Genomic DNA, 22,830 nt, shown 5'->3' with positions numbered 1-22,830 from the left:
AAAAGTTCTTGATGACTTTTCAGTGTGTGGGGATAGACTTTCAATAGAGTCCATCCATTGTTGTGATTGGTGGTTGGTCTCATACTTCGGACATGTCTCTATAACACGGCAATTGTTTTTTTGTTTGTTTGTTTGTTTTTTGAAAGTTAGGATGCATTCACATTGCATTGTTGCCTTCTGAGACATAGATACATCACCATCCTGTCAAAACAGGTTGCTTACAGGATGGACAGGCACAGGCTCTTCAGTGTGCTAGTGACTTTGTTTAGGTCATTTTCTCCACATAGGAGAAGGCTTTGCTGATAACTAGCTGACTGTGTTCAGGCCAGTACAGGTAATGGGACAAGTACCTAAGAGTATGTAGCAAATGTTAGCCAGCTCACCCTCTTGCCTCCTGTGTGCACGGACTGACGTGGATCACGCCACACACAAAATATGGAAAAGAGGATTGTCCAGCACAGAAGCTCTTTAGAAAGGATCAATGCTTTATTGAATACAAACCAATGGAATACAACAGGACATCACAGGGTGATGCATTTTGGCCTCAGGCAGGAGGCCTTACTCATACCTTTTTATTCAAGAAAGCCTCAATCCTTTCTAAATGGCTTCTGCACTGGACAATCCTCTTTTCCAAGTACCTAAGAGTGTACAGATACATTGACATCCTATTATGACAAGATGCCAATGTATCAGTGCCTCTGAAGGTACAATGATAATGTGAACCTACCTTTACACAAAAAGTTGCACTTTTTTGTGTTTTAGTGATTTGGACAAAATTATTATTATTATTTTTTTGTTTTTGTTTTGCCTTTACCCTTTTTGCTTAATTTGTTTAGCAAATTTGCTGTAATTTTTACTAGCAACTGGAATAAATTATATCTGAAATCTACACCAGGCTCAAAGGTTATTATCACTGTTGCCTGCAAGGTTAAAATTAGAAGAAGAGCAACATCTGTGTGGAAATATAAAAAGGGTCCATTTGAATGATGGCAATTTTTGTACGGAGCTGGGGAATATGGTGGCACTATATACATAATAACAACAATAATAATAATAATAATAATAATAATAATAATAATAATAATAATAATAATAATAATAATAATGTATAATAATAATGCCAAGTAGAGGGTGGGGGCTGTTACAGATTTTGCATTAGGGCCCAAGTTACACTTCTGCTGAGTTCATAGGATTGTAAAATCTAGGCTTCATCCTGACAAATGATGGGAATTAAATTCAGAATAATAAGAAACAGTATTTAGACCACTCTTTTTCTAGTTTATCTTTAACATTTAAACCTTCAATGATTATTTTAACACTGATATTATGTCATTTGCATGAATATCAAGTCAGATTTATGCTAAAATGTCCTCTGTCTTCTCTTTTCTTAGAATCAAAGTGATGATTTAATTTCCATGACTGTGTAAACCATCACTGGAAACAACCTGCATCAAAGGTAAGGAATCTGCCTGACAAGCTTCTTACTTGTGCAGCAACCAAAACAAATGGAATAAATGGAGAACTGCATGTTGCCTTTATATGCTTACTTTTCCTTCATCTTCCTAAAAAAAAAAAAAATTGCAATTGAATTATGCCTCAGGTAAATAGAACACATATTATTTTAGGGACTGGTATTTTATTATGCATTTCTTATTAGCTTCCCTACAGAAGACCAACTTATTAATGAACAATTCACCCATTACTATATATCAGAAATACTCTACATCTATATTTTACTTTATCCAGTAACACAACATATTAAATTAGTCGCTATAAAAAAGAAAAAGAAAAGAAAGAGAGGGATCCAAACATTTTCCTATCATTCAAGTCCTTCATGATTTGTTGGAGAGGGATGGAGATATAACTGGGATTAAAGTGGTCCATACAACACTTAAGCAGAGCTAACCAAGCTATTTGAAAAAGGAGACCTGATCCCCCGGGCTTGGCCACTAGTGTCTATTTCTTATTTGTTGCTTCACAAACAACCTATAGACCTCATTGATAATATTTTTTATTTTTTTTGCAATAAAGGTAAGAAAAATGTGAAGTTCTGTATAGATGAGATTGAAATAGAATTATTTTTCTGTCTGACACTAGCAGGGGGTATTGATTTGGCCTATATCCAGCAAAAAAAGGTCAACAGACTTAACATAAATCAATAGTACACACAAATATAAGAAACTTTGTAATATGTGTTATTAGTGAACAATGCTGTTTCTTCATTTATCTGACTCCTTCATCATGTTTCCAAACTCTTCATTTACAGTGAAAAATAAATGCTAAAAATCTGCCTTTATATCATTCAGTTGACTAAACTATGAGGTTTTATCGCTAAAAAAAATAAAATAAAATAAACTGTGTGGGAACATGAGGCATGTACAAAACGTCTGAAGACTGAAAAGGCTGAAAAGTCACAACAAAAAGCTGAGTGAGAATATAGCCTTCGAGTGCTGTTGTTTCTTTTGATGGCCTAAAGAGATATAGAGGAGCAGAATCTCTTGTTGTGTGTGTAGTGTATGGGAGTCATTATAGACGTTAGGCTCCACCCACTAGCTTAGGGATAACTGAAGTTAGAGATGGAATCCGCAGAGGGAAAACTGGTGAAAATAGCCATATCTATAAACAAATTATATAATGGCCCAGGATAGTACATACACTCATCCTGAAAAGTTTGGTACAAGGCTAATAACCATTTAAATATACAACTATATACAAATACAAAGGGGGATAAGTCATTAAGAAACTCAATTAATTATTTTCCAAATTAAACGTATTTTGGGCAGAAAAAATATTACACCTATATCACCTAGATGGCAATAGAGACACAACCCATCTGTGGCTTGTTTATACCAGCTGCTGACACAGTTTAAAATAGTACAGATATATACACTCATATTTTATTTATATGTGTGTCCAATCATTGAAATGTTATCATAAACTATACAAATAATAGGATAGAGTAGAATAAAATAAGTTAGAATTTTTTTACTTAGAACCAGATTGTCATTAAATATTGTATGATTAATGTTTGGAGAGTTTAATTATATTTAAAGGCGTACAGATATGACATCAGCAGGATATCAATAAAGTATTGTAGATATGAAAGTAAATAGGAAAATTTTAACAAATGTAAAATGCATCTATATTTTATTGTACCTGTTGGGGACGGAGGGTGCACCTGCATGCCCTCTGCCCACTCCCTGTCTATAACGTGTGGTCCGTTGAACGCCGCGTCTAAAGTGAAAGTAAAAACAAAGAAATGGTGTGAGACAGCTCCGGGGTTCAACCTCCGTGTATGTGAATGCCTAGGCAGCCAGCCCAGGTTTAGTACAAGCAAAATCCACAAATCACAGCACCAGTCAGGTCAAGGATCTTCAATTACTGGATTCTTTTATTCTTCCCCAATGTGAATACAACGCTTCGGCAGTAGTAGCCTTGCTTATGCTTGATAAAGGCTACTGCTGCCAAACCTTGTATTCACATTGGGGAAGAATAAAATAATCCAGTAATTGAAGATCCTTGATCTGACTGGTGCTGTGATTTGTGGATTTTGCTTAAAATGAAAGTAAAGCATTGCTGGTTAGCTCTGGGGGCTGTTTGGGATAGCCGCTGCAAAATCATGGCATCCTAAACAGCTCTAGGACAGCAGGTCCTATCGCCGAATGACTGCTCAGTTCCTGAGATCCAGGCATGAGCAGTCAAGCGGCAGAATCATTGATCAATGGTTTCCTATGAGAAACCATTGATCAATGTAAAAGATCAGTGTGTGCAGTGTTATAGCGCCCTAGGGGAGCTATAACATTGCAAAAAAAAGTGAAAAAAAAGTGAATAAAGATCATTTAATCCCTAATAAAAGTTTGAATCACCCCCCTTTTCCCATAAAAAAACAGTGTAAATAAAAATATGTGATATTGCCGCGTGTGGAAATTTCCAAATTATAAAAATATATAATTAATTAAACCACACGGTCAATGGCGTATGCGCAAAAAAATTCCAAAGTCCGAAATAGCGTATTTTGGGTCACTTTTTATATCATGAAAAAATTTATAAAAAGCGATCAAAAAGTCTTATCAATACAAAAATGGTACCGATAGAAACTTCAGATTACAGCACAAAAAATTAGCCCTCATACCGCCCTGTATGCAGAAAAATAAAAAAGTTATAGGGGTCAGAAGATGACAATTTTAAACGAATATATTTTACTGCATGTAGGTATGATTTTTTCCAGAATTACAACAAAATCAAACCTATATAAGTAGGTTATCATTTTAATCATATGGACCTACAGAATAATGATAAGGTGTAATTTCTACAGAAAAATGTACTGCAAAATGTAAAGGGTTATGATTTTTATAAGATAAGGAGGAAAAAACGAAAGAGCAAAAATGGAAAAACCCTCAATTCCCAATGGGTTAACATCAAAGCCGTAGTCTTCAAACATATGGAGCTCATGACATCCTGTTGTATGGCTTGCCAGGGGCATTGGCAACTGGCATTGTTGTAAATACTTTGTAACCACCAATCAATACTGATTTGGATTATATAATACTGTGCCAAACTATAAACTGAAATATTTTGCAGCAAATGACTGCAATTCACAATTTCTTGTTTTTACCCATTTCAATTGTTTTCTTGCCATTTTTGGAGGTGAATGTGGCTCCCTGACATCACTTATAGTTAAATGTGGCTCACAAGGTGTAAATAGGTGAGGAACTCTGTATTAAAGAATACCAGCAGTGCCATAAATAGATTGTGATGATAAATCGTGATCATAGTTCAATATACTAAAGCTAAGCACAATAGAACATCTACATCACATCCCATACAGTGTGAAGTTATTGCATGTAAGCTAAAATGGAATGGTTTATTTGGGCTTTGAAAAAGGATGGCCTGTTTGCCAGATAGGATCTACCGTATATACTCGAGTATAAGCCGACCCGAATATAAGCCGAGGCCCCTAATTTCACCCCAAAAACCCAGGAAAAGTTATTAACTCGACTATAAGCCTAGGGTGGGAAATACATCATCCCCCCCATGTCATCATCCAGACCCCCGTCATCATCCAGACACCGGTCATCATCCCCCCCTTCATCATCACCGCCTGTCAATCCCTTCATCAGTGGTTTTCAACCTGCGGACCTCCAGATGTTGCAAAACTACAACTCCCAGCAAGCCCAAACAGCCATAGGCTGTCCAGGCATGCTGGGAGTTGTAGTTTTTAAACCACTGGAGGTCCGCAGTTGGGAGGGAAGGGTAAGCTGGTCCGGGCCATCTATGCTGCAGGGACCGTCCGATGGGGAGGGTTAGTCATTGCCTTGACGACAACGCACAGGTAGGTTCATGTGCGTCCTTGTGAGTCATCGTCAAGGCAACATCACTAGTCCGGGGCAGGCCCGGAGCACGGAGAAGAGGGCGGCCCGGGTGATAATGGACAGCCAGGAACGACTAACCCTCCCCACCAGACGGTCCCTGCAGCATAGATGACCCGGACCAGCTCACGCTTCCTTCCCACTGAGGGGAGGTGAGTAGAAAACTAAAGGGGGTGTCTGGATGATGATGAAGGCCGCAGTGGTCTTCAACCTGCAGACCTCCAGAGGTTTCAAAACTACAACTCCCAGCATGCCCGGACAGCCGATGGCTGTCCGGGCATGCTGGGTGTTGCAGTTTTGCAACATCTCGAGGTCCGCAGGTTGAAGACCACTGACAGGCGGAGAGTTCACTCGAGTATAAGCCGAGGGGGGCGTTTTCAGCACGAAAAATCATGCTGAAAAACTCGGCTTATATTCGAGTATATACGGTAACTCCTGGCACCTTCGTTGATCAGCAGTTTTAAGGGGTCATGGCTCTCATGCAAAACCTCTTCAATGATTACAATGTCTTGTTCTTGCATTGCTATATGCTATTGGTAGCAGTGCAAGGTACTGAAGCCCTGACCTGCTCACCTAACCAGGACAAAGCGTATTAAATTGCACCACCACTTCGATTGTAGTAGAAGGCCGGTAAGCCTTTCATTTTTGAAACATGGATAACTTCTTAAAATAATTATTAGATCTGACCTGCAGAAAATCAGTATATCTGCCTTTACAAAACAGATCTTTTCTCACTGAAACCAATGTCCGTATTAAAAATAAAATAGTGAAGATAAATAGATCCTGAGATAGAATAGATATACTATATTGATAAGCTCTTCCTTATGTATAACTTATTTAGATGTATTTTTCTTTAGTAAAATAAGATACATACTATTCATCAAAACAAACAACCCATTTCTTTTCACCGGTAAAACTAAAGCACTTTCTGAGCAATGACAAATTCTGCTAATACATAGGCCCCAGAGATCATAAAGTGTAGCCAGGATTGCTGTTTCTTCAATATTTACGCTTTACATCTGGCAATGTGTTCTAATGTATGCCTTCCGATTCTTTGACGTTTTGCATTACTGCGACATAAATAAGTGAGCACCATTTCCTATGAAGTTTAATAACATAATGAAGGAAGTGACAGGCAGATATTTTGCGCAATCCCCAAAAGTCCAAATTAGAGCCAAAGATATATCTGAAATGTGACATCATATAAAACAAAGGTGTAAATCACCCCTCGAAATATAAAGAAGACTTGTTAAAGAGAGTTCATTAACACAAAAGTGTGCATGTTAAAATGAATTCGGAAGGATTGATGTTGTAATAAAGTCCAGACAGAGGATGTGCTTCACAATTAACTAAATCATATGGATTTTATATTAAAAGAAAGAAAATGTCGGAACAAAATACAGCCAACGTATGTTTCGAGTTAGAAGCGTATGTTATGTCTACACTAATGAACTAATCATAAGATAAAAGAAATATGACTGTACTAAATAAACGAGGGAAATAGCAAAAGGAAACATATCTTTATACAGGACATACCGGGAGATTGTGAGGCCATAAGTTGGATCAGTAAGAAGAATCTGATACTTGCTAAGGAATGACAAGCTCAAAAAGGAATATAGAAACCAGCTACCAATGGCTGATCATAGAGCAAAGCATTTATACATGGAGAGTAAAAACCACATAAGGATATAGTATTAAGGGACATTTAAAAATATATATTTTTTATGAATTTTACTTAGGACCATTTGGGCCATGTCTGGGGGCTGCTAAAAACTGGTTCAAGCCATCAAAAGCATGAAATTGCTTCGGAATGCTTAAAGGGGTACTCTAGGCAAAACATTTTATCCCCTATCCAAAGGATAGGGGATAAGATGTCTGATTGCGGGGGGCCCGTTGTTGAGACCCCCCGCGATCTCCCTGCAGCACCCGCATTCTATGCGGGTGCTGAATCTCCAGTTTCGGAAACCTCCGGGTTTCCGGGACTGGGGACGTGACGTCACGCCACGCCCCCTCCCTTCATGTCTACGGGAGGGGGCGTGATGGACCCGGAGGTTTCCGAAACTGGAGATTAAGCACCCGCATAGAATGCGGGTGCTGCAGGGAGATCGCGGGTGGTCTCCTTTGGATAGGGGATAAAATGTTTTTGCCCGAAATACGCTTTAAAGATACTGACAGAATCTTTAAAAAAAATGTTATTAAAATATTGATCCCCTTGCCCAATTGGTTTTCACTAGGAGAGATCTGACTATAGGGTCCTTGAGGGTTGCAGATATCTAGGCTGTAATCTCTGCCAAAAGTATGTTAACTGATTACTGAGTAAAGGGGCAGAATATTTATGTCAGTGCACTATTTTTAACTTTTTAATAAATTTGCAAAGATTTCTAACATTCTGTTGTCAATTGGTTATTGGGAATATGAGGAGAGATTTATCAAAACCTGTCCAGAGGGAAAGTTGCTGAGTTGCCCCTGGCAACCAATCAGATTGCTTCTTTCATTTTTGAAATGGCCTCTGAAACATGAAAGAAGCGACCAGATTGGTTGCTATGGGCGACTCGGCAACTTTTCCTCTAGGCAGGTTTTGATAAATCTCCCCCACTAAGTGCAGAATCATGTGTAAACTATTGATGAACTAAAAGTTTTTAGAGGATAGGTTCACACTAAATTATGAATAGTCTTCTTTGGATTTCCAAGGTGGAATTTTTTTTTTTAAAGTCAGCATCATTTACTGCTTCCCAAAAAATCACCTTTCCAATGGCAGATGACTGTACTTGATTTATTTGTTTGTTTGTTTCTTTATTTTAAAACAGCCTAAGAACTTTTAAAACATTTTAGGAAAACCCTTAAAGGGGTACTACAGCGCTAAAACATCTTATCCCCTATCCAAAGGATAGGGGATAAGATGTCTGATAGCAGGCGTCTGGCCGCTGGGGACCCCTGTTATATTCCACGCCGCACCCCATTAGAATCAGCCCCAGAGCGTGCTCGCTCCGGGTCTGATTACTAGCGATCACGGGGACGAAGCATAGTGACGTCACGCTCCACCCCCTAAATGTAAGCCTATGGAGGGGGCGTGACAGCTTTCATGCCCCCTCCATGGGCTTGCATTGAGGGGGCTGAGCGTGATGTCACACGGGGGCGGAGCCGGGACGTCACTATGCTCCGTCCCCGTGATCGCTAGTAACCAGACCCGGAGCAAGCACGCTCCGGGGGCTGATTCTAACGGGATCCCCACGGGACGGTGGGACAGTGGCGGGACCCCCGCGATCAGGCATCTTATCCCCTATCCTTTGGATAGGGAATAAGATGTCTTAGTGCTGGAGTACCCCTTTAAAGATCGAGTCATTGTTATTTTTATTATAATTTTCTTACAGGTCTGATAACAAGAAAGCCTTAGCCTCCCTATCAGTGAATTTTTTTCATAAGTCACTACTCCTTAATTTGTGTGGCAGTTTAAGTGTATTTGAGCAATTTATTTGTTATCCTGAACCAAAGTTTAAAAGCTACGCTTGCAAGCCAGCAAATATAATACTATTTATTTATATAGTTTCATATATAGTATAGTTTGCAGCATCTATCAGGCATAGCCATGGTCTTGCACTGCCATGACTCCTGCACAGATAATACTGATGCACATGACTGGTTAATCAGTGTACTGTAAAATTCTTACTAAGCTGCAGAATTTTCCCGTTGCCATGAGATTGTGTCCTAATCTGATAAAAGAGTGGATTAGATGGACTCTAAAATAAATAGATCAGGAACAAGCCATGAGTCAGGATAGACACTTCTTAAAGCCCATCTTACCCAATAATTAAATTATACATAAATAATACTTAGATAAAAATCACTTTATATGTCTATCTACAGTGTTGGACTTTAGAGGTAAAATGGTTTGTCCACTTCTTATTAGATGGTTAAGGCTTCATCTTTAACCACTTAAGGACCTAGGGCGTATGGATACGCCTTGACGTCCTGGTACTTAAGGACCCAGGGCGTATCCATACGCCCGTGGGAATTTCGGCCCCTGCCGCACGCCGGGCCGGGGACCGGGCCGGGGTGACTGCTGATATCAATCAGCAGGCACCCCGTGCAAATGCCCAGGGGGGTCATCAGACCCGCCCCCGTCGGCGATCGGCGCAAATCGCAAGTGAATTCACACTTGCGATTTGCGCCGATTCCGGGACATACAGGTCTATTGTGACCCGGTGACCCGGAATAGAAGGGGGATCGCAGTTGTCTAAGACACCCATGACCCCCCTGTAGGCATAGGAGTGAGGTGGCAGGGTTGCCACCCCTCCTATCCCTGCTATTGGTCTGCTATTGATCGTCAGAGGCGACTACCAATAGCAGACCATGGGCGGGGGGGGGGGGGGGGGTTAACTTTCGTTTTCCCCGTTCTGCCCACCCACAATAGGCGGGGCAGAACAGGGAACCGAAGGGGACCGGGCGCCGACGTCCACTTACCCGTCCGGAGGCTGCGGCGACGTTGATCGGTGGGCGGCGTCACGTGCGTCTGAAGAGGACGGCTCCCGGGATCCTACGGAAGCCGGTAAGTACATCTGGAGGGCTACAGTCTGAGACCGTGGTCTCTAACTGTAGCCCTCCAGTTGTTGCAAAACTACAACTCCCAGCATGCCCAGACAGCTGTTTGGGCATGCTGGAATATGTAGTTTTGCAACAGCTGGAGGGCTGCAGTTTGAGACCACTTTACAGTGGTCTCTAAACTATATCCCTCCAGATGTTGCAAAACTACAACTCCTAGCATGCCCACATAGCTGTTTGTTGTCTGGGCATGCTGGGAGTTGTAGTTTTGCAACATCTGGAGGTCCACAGTTTGGAGATCACTGTGCAGTGGTCTAAAAACTGTAGCTCTCCAGATGTTGCAAAACTGCAATTCCCAGCATGCCCAGAAAGCAAACAGCTGTCTCGGCATGCTGGGAGTTGTAGTTGGGTACCTCCAGCTGTTGCTTAACTACATCTCCCAGCATGCCCTTCGGTGATTAGTACAGGCTGGGAGTTGTAGTTTTGCAACAGCTGGAGGCACACTGGTTGGAAAATATTGAGTTAGGTAACAGAACCTAACTGAAGGTTTTCCAACCAGTGTGCCTCCAGCTGTTGCAAAACTACAACTCCCAGCATGCACGGTCTGTCAGTACATGCTGGGAGTTGTAGTTTTGAAACAGCTGGAGGTTTGCCCCCCCCATGTGAACGTACAGGGTACATTCACATAGGCAGGCTTACAGTAAATTTCCTGCTTCAAGTTTGGGCTGCGGCAAATTTTTTGCCGCAGTGCAAACTCCTAGCGGGAAATTCACCGTAACCCGCCAGTGTGAATGTACCCTAAAAACACTACACTAACACCTAATAAAGGGTAAAACACTACATATACACCCCCTTACACTGCCCCCCCCCCCCCCCAATAAACAATTTAAAACGTCTTGTACGGCAGGGTTTCCAAAACGGAGCCTCCAGCTGTTGCAAAACAGCAACTCCCAGCATTTTTGGACAGCCACTGACTGTCCAGGCATGCTGGGAGTTTAGCAACAGCTGGAGGCACCCTGTTTGGAAATCACTGGTGTGGAATACCCCTATGTCCACCCCTATGCAATCCCTAATTTAGTCCTCAAATGCGCAAGGTGCTCTCTTACTTCGGAGCCCTGTCGTATTTCAAGGAAACAGTTTAGGGCCACATATGGGGTATCTCCGTACTCGGGAGAAATTGCACTACAAATATTGGGGGGCTTTTTTTTCCTTTTACCGCTTGTGAAAAGGAAAAGTTGGGGTCTACACCAGCCTGTTAGTGTAAAAAAAAAAACATTTTACACTAACATGCTGGTGTTGCCCCATACTTTTATTTCCACAAGCGGTAAAAGGAAAAAAAGACCCCTAAAATTTGTAACGCAATTTCTCCTGAGTACAGAAATACCCCAGATGTGGGCGTAAAATGCTCTGCGGACGCACAACAAGGCTCAGGAGTTAGAGCGCACCATGTACATTTGAGGCCTAAATTGGTGATTTGCACAGGGGTGGCTGATTTTACAGCGGTTCTGACAAACGCAAAAAAAAAAAATACCCACATGTGACCCCATTTTGGAAACTACACCCCTCACCGAACGTGACAAGGGGTATAGTCAGCCTGAACACCCCACAGGTGTTTGACGAATTTTCATTAAAGTTGGATGGGAAAATGAAAAAAATTATATTTTTTCACTAAAATGCTGGTGTTACCCTAAATTTTTCATTTTCACATCGGGAAATAGGAAAAAAGCCCCCCAAATTTTTAACCCCATCTCTTCTGAGTAAGAACATACCCCATATGTGAATTTAAAGTGGTCTGCGGGCGAACTACAATGCTCAGAAGAGAAGGAGCGCCATTGGGATTTTGTAGAGAAAATTTGTCCGGAATTGAAGGCCACATGTGTTTACAAAGCCCCCATAGTGCCAGAACAATGGACCCCCGACACATGTGACCCCCTTTTGGAAACTACACCCCTCACGTAATGTAATAAGGGGTACATTGAGAATTTACGCCCCACAGGTGTCTGACAGATTTTTGGAACAGTGGTCCGTAAAAATGAAAAATTAAATTTTTCATTTGCACAGCCCACTGTTCCAAAGATCTGTGGGGTGTAAATACTCACTGCACCCCTTATTAAATTCTGTGAGGGGTGTAGTTTCCAAAATGGGGTCACATGTGGGGGGTTCCACTGTTCTGGCACCACGGGGGGCTTTGTAAACGCACATGGCCCCTGACTACCATTCCAAACTAATTCTCTTTCCAAAAGCTTAATGGCGCTCCTCCTCTTCTGAGCATTGTAGTTCGCCAGCAGAGCATTTTATGTCCTAAGATGGGGTATTTCCATACTCAGAAGAAATGGGGTTACACATTTTGGGGGTCATTTTCTCCTATTACTCCTTGTAAAAATGTAAAATTTAGGGGAAAAACTGCATTTTAGTAAAAAAAAAATTATTTTTTTTCATTTACACATCCAACTTTAACGAAAAGTCGTCAAACACCTGTGGGGTGTTAAGGCTCAGCGGACCCCTTGTTACGTTCCTTGAGGGGTGTAGTTTACAAAATAGTATGCCATGTGGGTATTTTTTGCTGTTCTGGCACCACAGGGGGTTCCTAAATGCGACATGCCCCCAAAAAACCATTTCAGCAAAAGTTGCTTTCAAAAAGCCAAATGTGACTCCTTCTCTTCTGAGCATTGTAGTTCGCCCGCAAAGCATTTTATGTCCTAACATGTGGTATTTCCTTACTCAGAAGAGATGGGGTTACAATTTTTTTTTTTTGGGGGGGGGGGGCATTTTCTTCCATTACCCTTTGTAAAAATGGTAAATTTGGGGGGAAAACTGCACTTTAGTGAAAATTTTTTTTTTTCATTTACACATCCGACTTTAACGAAAAGTCGTCAAACACCTGTGGGGTGTTAAGGCTCACTGGACCCCTTGTTACGTGCCTTGAGGGGTCTAGTTTCCAAAATGGTATGCCATGTTGGGGTTTTCTGCTGTTCTGGCACCATAGGGGCTTCCTAAATGTGACATGCCCCCAAAAACCATTTCAGCAAAATTCCCTCTCCAAAATCCTATTGTCGCTCCTTCCCTTCTGAGCCCTCTAGTGCACCTGCCGAACACTTGACATACACATATGAGGTATTTCCTTACTCGAGAGAAATTGGGTTACAAATTTTGGGGGGATTTTTCATCTATTACCCCTTGTAAAAATTCAAAAACTGGGTCTACAAGAACATGCGAGTGTAAAAAATGAAGATTTTGAATTTTCTCCTTCACTTTGCTGCTATTCCTGTGAAACACCTAAAGGGTTAACACACTTACTGAATGTCATTTTGAATACTTTGAGGGGTGCAGTTTTTATAATGGGGTAATTTGTGGGGTATTTCTAATATGAAGGCCCTTCAAATCTACTTCAAAGCTGAACTGGTCCCTGAAAAATTCTGATTTTGAAAATTTTGTAAAAAATTGGAAAATTGCTGCTGAACTTTGAAGCCCTCTGATGTCTTCCAAAAGTAAAAACATGTCAATTTTATGATGCAAACATAAAGTAGACATATTGCATATGTGAATCAATGTATAATTTATTTGGAATATCCATTTTCCTTACAAGCAGTGAGCTTCAAAGTTAAAAAAATGCTAAATTTTAAATTTTTTCATCAAATTTTGGAATTTTTCACCAAGAAATGATGCAAGTATCAACAAAATTTTACCACTAACATAAAGTAGAATATGTCACGAAAAAACAATCTCGGAATCAGAATTAAAGGTAAAAGCATCCCAGAGTCATTAATGCTTGAAGTGACAGTGGTCAGATGTTCAAAAAATGGCCGGGTCCTTAAGGTATATTTGGGCTGGGTCCTTAAGGGGTTAATGTTTAGTACAAATCATTGAACCAAACATTCTATTTTACTAAAACTGGTGCGCCCCTGCTGGTGCCAGATGAAAAATGACTGATCAGGACAGCTTCCATCTGCAATGACTGACTTAAATTGGGGTTAGAGAAGCCAAACTCATATTAGTGAAATGCTTTACTAACAATATTTTCACAATGTTTTATGATGTTGTATTGCTAGACAATTAAACGGAATGCGTCATCAGAAAATAACCCATTGTTTTAATCACGTTTTTATGTTAACCATATTTTTCGACAATTTCAGTGTAATTTTGCAGTTTCCATTGTGGCCACTGGGCATAACACATAGCTGAGAGTTCTTGTTCTGTACAGATCATTTTTCAGAAAGGAGTGCAGAGCAAGGTGACACAATAGCTGTTGCTCACAGATCGGCCTCCTCCTCCCTGTAGAATAAAATGTGAAAAGCCACAGAAAATGCCCAGTAATATTTTCAATTCATGCCAATGGTACAGGTGCTGTCTAATTTTCCTATGTTAATAGGGTTTGCTGTAAAGCACATCTATAAATACTGTTAAAAACAGGCAAGATGGCAGTCCCCGTAGTAATTTAAAAAAAATAAAAATAAAAGAAACAATTGCAATCAGAAACAGATAAGGAAAAAATTACATTTTATTGTCTCTAATTAGTTAAAAAAAAAAAAAAAAAACACACAACAAAGAACCCCTGCCTTTGCACAATGGACTGAGGAAGTCAGATCGTATTCTCATTGGCATAAGATTACACTTCTGTGCCAAATCTATCAATACTACTACCATTGCGATTGAACAAGCAGTTTTCATAAATGCAATATTCATTATACATAATGGCACATCCTGTGGGTGTTGTAAAGCAATACCATGCAGTCATACTTAACTGCAGCAAATATTTTCTCCCTGTCATTGTTAATATTGTACTTTAAGGTGTTAATGGAAAACATGCCCTTGTGGCTCTTGTTTCATCCATATCAGAAGAAATCAGAAGTATATATAACTAAAGGAAATGATCTACATGATCAGTAAATAGTTCTCCATCTATTTGTTATGGAGAAAAAATATATTTTATTTCCACATAATGTCACCTGTGCCGAATGCTGGAACATTTCTATAAATTGGGGGAAAAAACTATCTGGTTTTGCCCACAACAACCAATCACAAGCTCTGGTAAAATGAAAGCTGAGCTGTGATTGGTTGATATGGGCAGAACCAGTTTTCCTACCTGTAGAGCTGGATCATCTTGGCCTAGGAAGGGAGGAAGGAATAAAGCAGCAAGTTTACTATTGATGGGGTCAATTAAAGGTTTTGTTGTTGTTTTTTTATTTTTATTTAAATGCTGCAGATCTATACAAGTCAATGGGTAGCAATATAAATAGATAGATAGATAAATTACATAAATAAATAGGAAAAATATAGATAGAGTGAGATGATAGATAGAAATGAAGAAAGAAAGAAAAAGAAAGAAAGAAAAAGAAAGAAAGATAGATTGATACAGATAGATTATAAAACTAAGTTAAAGAGGTACTCCAGCCCTGAGACATCTTATCCCCTATCCAGATGTCTCTCCACGGGGGTCCTGCCGCTGGGGACCCCCGCAATCTTGTATTTACCACCCACCTGTACGAGCTGCACGCCGCGGTGCCAGCTCACAAACAGCCGGGTGGCGACCACGGGGCCAGAGAATCGTGACATCACGACTCCGCCCCGTGAGATGTCACACGGCCAGCACGCCCCCTTCCATAGTCTTGCATAGCAGGGGCGGAGTCATTACGTCATGATACTCCGGCCCCGTGGTCGCCACCCGGCTGTTAGTGAGCTGGCACCGCGGCGTGCAGCTTGTACAGGTGGGTGGCGAATACAAGATTTCGGGGATCCCCAGCGGCGGGACCCCCGCGGTGAGACATCTATCCTTTGGATAGGGGATAAGATGTCTCAGGGCCGGAGTACTCATTTAACCCCTTAACGACCATGGACGTAAATGTACGTCCTGGTTTGGCAGGACTTCCCGCACCAGGACGTACATTTATGTCCTGTGTATGACCGCGAGCATCGGAGCGGTGCTCACGTCATACATGGCAGATAGCAGCCGGGAACCCGCCGGTAATGGCCGTCATCCGCGATCGCGTGGATGTCCGCCATTGACGCCGCAGATGCCGTGATCTGTACAGATCACGGCATCTGCGGCAGTGCAGTACTTTGAATGGATAATCGGATCAATCGCATCGCTGCCGTGGCGATCCGATCATCCAGCAAAGTGGCTGGAGGTCCCATCACCTGGCTCCAGCCGTCTCCTGGCGTCTCCTGCTCTGGTCTGAGATCGAGCAGACCAGAGCAGAAGATCGCCGATAATACTGATCAGTGCTATGTCCTATACATAGCACTGAACAGTAATAGCAATCAAATGATTGCTATAGATAGTCCCCTATGGGGAAATAAAAAGTGTAAAAAAAAAGTTGAAAAATGTAAAAATAAAAAGTAAAAAAAAAAAAGTGAAAAATCCCCTCCCCCAATAAAAATAAAAATTGTCAGTTTTTCCAATTTTACCCCAAAAAGCGTAATTTTTTTTAATAAACATATTTGGTATTGCTGCGTGCGTAAATGTCTGAACTATCAAAATATATTGTTAATGATCCCGTACGGGGAACGACATAAACGTAATTTTTTTTTTTTAAGTTCAAAAATGCAACTTTTTTTGTCACATTTTATTCCCAAAAATGTATAAAAAATTATATAAAAGTTTTATATATGCAAATGTGGTATCGATAAAAAGTTCAGATGACAGCACAAAAAATGAGCCCTCATACCGCCCTATATACGAAAAAATTAAAAAGTTATAGGTGGTCAAAATAGGGCGATTTTAGATTACTGTTTTTGTACAAAAAGTTTTAGATTTTTTTTAAGCGGTACAAAGATCTGAAAGTATTTAACCATGAGTATCATTTTAATTGTATTGACCCACAGAATAAAGAACACATGTCATTTTTACCGTAAATTGTACAGTGTGAAAACGAAACCCTCCAAAATGTGCTAAATTTTGGTTTTTATTAAAATTTCCTCCATAAAAAAAATATTTTTGGAGTTTGCCGTACATTTTATGGTAAAATCAGAGGTTTCATTACAAAGTACAATTGGCCACGCAAAAAACAAGCCCTTATATGGGTCTGTAGATGGAAATATGAAAGAGTTACGTATTTTAGAAGGCGAGGAGGAAAAAACGAAAAAGCAAAAATTAAATTGTCCTGGTCCTTAACCTCCTGAGTGGTTATCCCGAGCGTGACTCGGGGTTAATTTTCCCTGCCAGGATCGGTAACCCTGAATCACGCTTGGGATGGAATTGCAGAGTTGCCGGCCGGGCTACACGATATATCGCAAAAGCAATACGATATAGCGATACGGCCCCCTGGAAAACATGCGATTATCTGCTCAGGTCAGCTCCCGTTGCGGGGGCCGGCCAGAGCAGGTAAAGAAAAATACTAAAAGTTAGTGTTTCCCTACCAGGGGGCCTCCAGCTGTTGCTAAACTACAACTGTCAGCATGCCCGAACAGCCAATGGCTGTCCAGGCATGCTGGGAGTAGTAATTTCCCAACAGCTGGAGGCCCCTTGTTAGAAAAACACTGAGCTAAGTGTAAAAGAAAAAAGGAGTAAAATAAAAAAAATAATTTTGCTTACCTAATCCCGGTCCCTGCAGATGCCGTTCCGCTCCGTGCACTCCGGTCCCTGCCCTCTTCACTATTCATCTTCTAGGACCTTTCCCTTTTCAGCCAATCACAGGCCACAGTGGTATAAAGCCAGTGATTGGCTGACGGGGAAAGGACTTGTTCTGCAGCAAATACACTAGGTTTGAAATCTGCCCGGCAAACCCAGTGTGTGTTACTGCAGGACAAGGTGAGAAGGGGGGGGGGGATGAATGTGACAAAGGGGGGAATGTGACAAGAGGGAAGAAAGTGACAAGGGGGGGGATGTGACAAGAGGGAAGAATGTGACAAGGGGGGGGGGGATGTGACAAGGGGGAAGAATGTGTCAAGGGGGGATGTGACAAGAGGGAAGAATGTGACAAGGGGGGATGTGACAGGGGGAGGGGAATGTGACATGAAGGGGGGGATGTGACAAGAGGGGAAGAATGTGACAAGGGGGGAAGAATGTGACAAGGAGGGGGGAGAATGTGACAAGGGGGGAAGAATGTGACAAGGAGGGGGGAGAATGTGACAAGGAGGGGGGAGAATGTGACAAGGAGGGGGGAGAATGTGACAAGGGGGAAATGGGACAAGGGAGGGGGAATGTGACGGGGGAGATGTGAAATGGGAGGGGGGAGATGTGAAATTCAATGCAAAAAATTGTACCGCTTCTGGTACAAATTTCCAGACAAAATCATACCGCCAGGGAGGTTAAGGTGAAAATGGGCTTGGTCCTTAAAGGGTTAAGCAAGAGTATAAAATAGGTCTTGTCCTCCTTACAAGTAAAACAATTCTGGACAGTGCTGTAGTAGTAATGCTTTATACTTACTGTAGACATTTGTAGTTCTGTGCTCAGGAGTATGCAGTTTTGCTGTGGTAAAGAAGAATAAAATATAGCCGTACTCCTTTAAGGAATTGTTCTCGTGGTTTCTGCCTCAGCTCCTTTTGCATTCCTTCTCAGCCTTGTTCTTTATCAGCTGGTATCATGTCCTCTCAAACATTTGTTCTTTCTCATTTGTGTGGGTTAGAGAATTTAATCCGACACACCAGAATGGGCTTGTAATGTTGCATAACCGTGATTACCGCACTTCCAGGGTAAATGAAACATATGCGTGAAGCAGGCAACGCTTGTCGAGTCAGAGTAACCTCCGTTCATCTTCCCACAAGCACATCACCCGGTGAAATCATTCTTAGTGTATTATTGTGGCCTTTAGAATCACCATCCATCTCAAGACACACACAAGCCTCATTGGGTTTTTCTTGGTGACTGTAAACAGGCTTGCTGTTTTAACCCTTTTATTTTTCAGCGTTTTTTTGCTAAAAACATATGTAGCAATTTCCATATTTTTAGGGAAAAAATAAAAATCAATAAACTACATGTACTGCATCTTAAAGAGGTACTCCTGTGGAAAACTTTTTTTTTTTTTTTTTAAATCAACTGTTGCCAGAAAGTTAAACAGAATTGTAAATCACTTCTATTACAAAATCTTAATCTTTCCAGTACTTTCTAGGGGCTTTATACTAAAGAGAAATCCAAAAAAGAAATGCATTTCCTGTGATGTACTGATCACAGTGCTCTCTGCTGACCTCTGCTGTCCATTTTAGGAACTGTCCAGAGAAGCATATGTTTGCTATGGGGATTTTCTCCAGTTCCTAAAATGGACAGCAGAGGTCAACAGAGAGCACTGTGGTCAGCACATCACAGGAAATGCATTTCTTTTTGGATTTCTCTTTAGTATACAGTCCCTAAAAAGTACTGGAAGGATTAAGATTTTTTAATAGAAGTGATTTACAAATCTGTTTAACTTTCTGGCACCAGTTGATTTTTAAAAAAAAGTTTTCCACAGGAGTACCCCTTTAAATGTAGATAGTCAGTTCTCAGTCTTTCAACTGCAGTTAGGACAGAATATAACATGCCTAGTAAACACTTACTGGGGCACGTGAGAGCATAACTTCATTCATGACTTACTTGCCACACTTATCAGGCTTGTTCCCACCACTTTGATGTGTATGTATGTTGTATATGCTAGACAGGCTTTCTGATGTATTTATAGATGTCTGTGGACCAGATATATACGTAGAGCAATGTTTCCCAACCAGTGTGCCTCCAGTTGTTGCAAAACTACAAATACAAGCATGCCTGCATAGCCTTTGGCTGTCCTTTCATGCTGGGAGTTGTAGTTTTGCAGTAGCTGAAGGCACACTGGTTGGGAAACATTGCTCTAAGTATATATCTGGTCCACAGGAATCTATAAATACATCATAGAAAACACTGGCTTGAGTGTTCTTTTAAAGGGGTACTCCGGCGCTAAGACATCTTATCCCCTATGCAAAGGATAGGGGATAAGATGGCTGATCGCGGGGGTCCCGCCGCCAGCGGCGGGACCCCCGCGATCAGACATCTTATCCCCTATCCGTAGGAAAGGGGATAAGATGTCTTAGCGCCGGAGTACCCCTTTAACATCTGGCCAGTAAGCCTCCACATACGTTTTTCTTTAAAGGCACTAGAAGAGGATAGCTCCTGGCTAGGGTGTGAACTGAGCCTAAAGCATCAGTAAATAGTCAGTACTTAAAAAAAAAAAAAAAAAAAAAAAGCTGTTTTAGTTTTACTAAGTTTATTTTAAAGATAAATGGTTTCTGGTATGAAGATATTGAGATATAGCACTTACATGAAATCCGGGCCGATGAAGGATTTGGGTCAACACACTGAAGGTGCACTTTGGTGTCGCCCCCACCCCCTTTGTTTCACTGCTCTGGTAGAGTCTTCAGTCTGCAGAGTCTTCTGAGTGAGCCAAGGTACTTGTAGCAATGTCTTACCATCCTAGAGGTACCTGTAGCAATATGTTGCTGTCCTAGAGGTGCCTAAAACAATATACTACTTTCCTTGAGCAAACTATAACAATATATGACTTTCCTTGAGGTATCTACTGTATAACAATATACGACCATCCGAGATTTACCTATAACAATATGCTATTGTCCTAGCTGTACCTATAATGATACACTACCATCCCAGAGGTACCTATAACAATATGCTACCATCCCAGAGGTACCTATAATAATATACTATTGTCCTAGATGTACCTATAATGATACACTACCATCCCAGAGGTACCTATAACAATATGCTACCATCCCAGAGGTACCTATAATAATATACTATTGTCCTAGATGTACCTATAATGATACACTACCATCCCAGAGGTACCTATAACAATATACTACCGTCCTAGAGGTACCTATAATAATATACTATTGTCCTAGATGTACCTATAATGATACACTACCATCCCAGAGGTACCTATAACAATATACTACCGTCCTAGAGGTACCTATAATAATATAATATTATCCTAGATGTACCTATAATGATACACTACCATCCCAGAGGTACCTTTAACAATATGCTACAATCCTAGATTTACCTAAAACAATATACTATTGCCCTAGATGTACCTATAACAATACACTACCATCCCAGAGGTACATATTACAATATGCTATCATCCTAGAGGTACCTATAATAATATACTATTGTCCTAGATGTACCTATAACAATATACTACCGTCCTAGAGGTACCTATAACAATAAACCACCATCCCAGAGGTACCTATAACAATATACTACCGTCCTAGAGGTACCTATAATAATATACTATTGTCCTAGATGTACCTATAATGATACACTACCATCCCAGAGGTACCTATAACAATATACTACCGTCCTAGAGGTACCTATAATAATATACTATTGTCCTAGATGTACCTATAATGATACACTACCATCCCAGAGGTACCTATAACAATATATTATTGTCCCAGATGTACATATAGCAATATAGGTATCAACTGGAGGGTTGTGTGTTGCTAAAGTATATGTACCACTAGGAGGGTTGTATATCACTAAAGGCACCTCTATGATGGTAGTATATTGCTATAGGTGACAGAGACTCACTCACCATGCACAGCGATGCACTCACACACCTCTGGCTTCACTGCTGCTCCCCAGTCAGAACGGAACTGAGGTGAAGTCCTCCTGAGTCCTGACTGACTCCTCATGTTTCCTCCGGTTAAGTCTGTGATGTCACAGTCATGTAGGGCAAGAGATGTCATTGCTGCTCCACTCTTCTAGTCACATGACAGTGTCAGCATTGAGCAGTGCAGCAGTGACATCCCTTGGATGATGCACACACACAAGTAAATTAACCCTCTCCAATCCACTATGTAACACAGCCCTGATGCTGGTTCACAGCCACTTTCAGGCACCCAGCCAACACTAATCCATTCTGGACCAGTTTCCCTTCTGTCCGCCTGGTGATAAGGGATTGAATCTGAATCCCCTGACAGTGAGTGGTTCAGAACCCTAAGGCAGCGGACTTTAACCCCTTAAGAACCAAGCCCATTTTGACCTTAAGGACCAGGCCAATTTTATTTTAGCATTTTCGTTTTTTCCTCCTCATTTTCTAAAAATCATAACTCTTTTATATTTTCATCCACAGACCAGTATGAGGGCTTGTTTTTTGTACGACCAGTTGTCCTGCATAATGACATCACTCATTTTACTATAAAATGTATGGCGCAACCAAACAAATACTATTTGTGTGGGGAAATTAAAAAGAAAACCGCAATTTAGCAAATTTTAGAAGGTTTTGTTTTCACACCGTACAATTTACTGTAAAAATGACATGTGTTCTTTATATTGTCGATTAAAATGATACCCATGATTTTCATTTTTCTGCATAAGCGGCGGTATGAGGGCAAATTTTTTTGATCTGTACTTTTTATTGATACCACATTTGTGTATATAAAACTTTTATACATTTTTTGGGGGGATAAAATGTGAATTTGGAGCTTTTTTTTTTTTTTTTTTTTTATTTTTATGTTCATGCCGTTCACCATGCAGGATCAATAACATTATATTTTAATAGTTCGGACATTTACGCATTCGGCTATACTAAAATTAGTATTAATAATTTTTTTTTACACTTTAAAATGGAGGACGTAAATAGGCATCCTGGTGTGCTAAGTATCGCAGCACCAGGACGTAAATTCACGTCCTTGGTCATTAAGGTGTTAAAGGAGAACTACGGGATTGAAAAATGTATCCCCCATCCTAAGTATGAGGCCCCGGCACTCTGGTTAGAGAGGGCATGTTGACCACCACACGAAGCAGCGGCCGACACACCCCCTCCATACACTGCTATGGGAGAGCCGGAAATTGCCGAAGGCAGCGCTTCGGCTCTCCCATAGCAGTAAATGGAGGGCGCGTGTCAGCCGCCGCCTCGTGCGGTGGTCAACACGCGCTCTCTATGCAGAGAGCCGCGGCTCCGTACGGGAGATTGTGGGGGGCCCCAGCGGTCCTTAGGATAGGGGATAACATTTTCAA

The 22,830-nt window shown here is 41.0% G+C and overlaps 1 protein-coding gene and 1 long non-coding RNA gene across 21 annotated transcripts in view; one reads left to right on the top strand and one right to left on the bottom strand.

Annotated features, from left to right (window-relative positions):
* The window catches only part of TENM3 (teneurin transmembrane protein 3), a 2,657,329-nt gene that overhangs the window by 1,561,879 nt on the left and 1,072,620 nt on the right, over positions 1-22,830 (top strand). For all 20 annotated transcript variants that reach the window (XM_056560421.1, XM_056560526.1, XM_056560513.1 and 17 more), the window contains one exon: positions 1,392-1,456. The gene's annotated coding sequence lies outside the window, so the exon portion shown is untranslated. The remainder of the gene's footprint in view (positions 1-1,391; positions 1,457-22,830) is intronic.
* LOC130357793 (uncharacterized) lies at positions 1,270-21,502 on the bottom strand. Its single transcript, XR_008889269.1, has 3 exons — positions 21,404-21,502; positions 20,114-20,306; positions 1,270-1,562 (listed from the first exon to the last, which is right to left on the bottom strand). It is a non-coding gene; the product is annotated as an uncharacterized LOC130357793 (long non-coding RNA).

Source organism: Hyla sarda, chromosome 1 (genome assembly GCF_029499605.1).
Source record: "Hyla sarda isolate aHylSar1 chromosome 1, aHylSar1.hap1, whole genome shotgun sequence".
Taxonomy (NCBI): domain Eukaryota; kingdom Metazoa; phylum Chordata; class Amphibia; order Anura; family Hylidae; genus Hyla; species Hyla sarda.
This window is presented reverse-complemented; position numbering and strand designations above follow the sequence as displayed.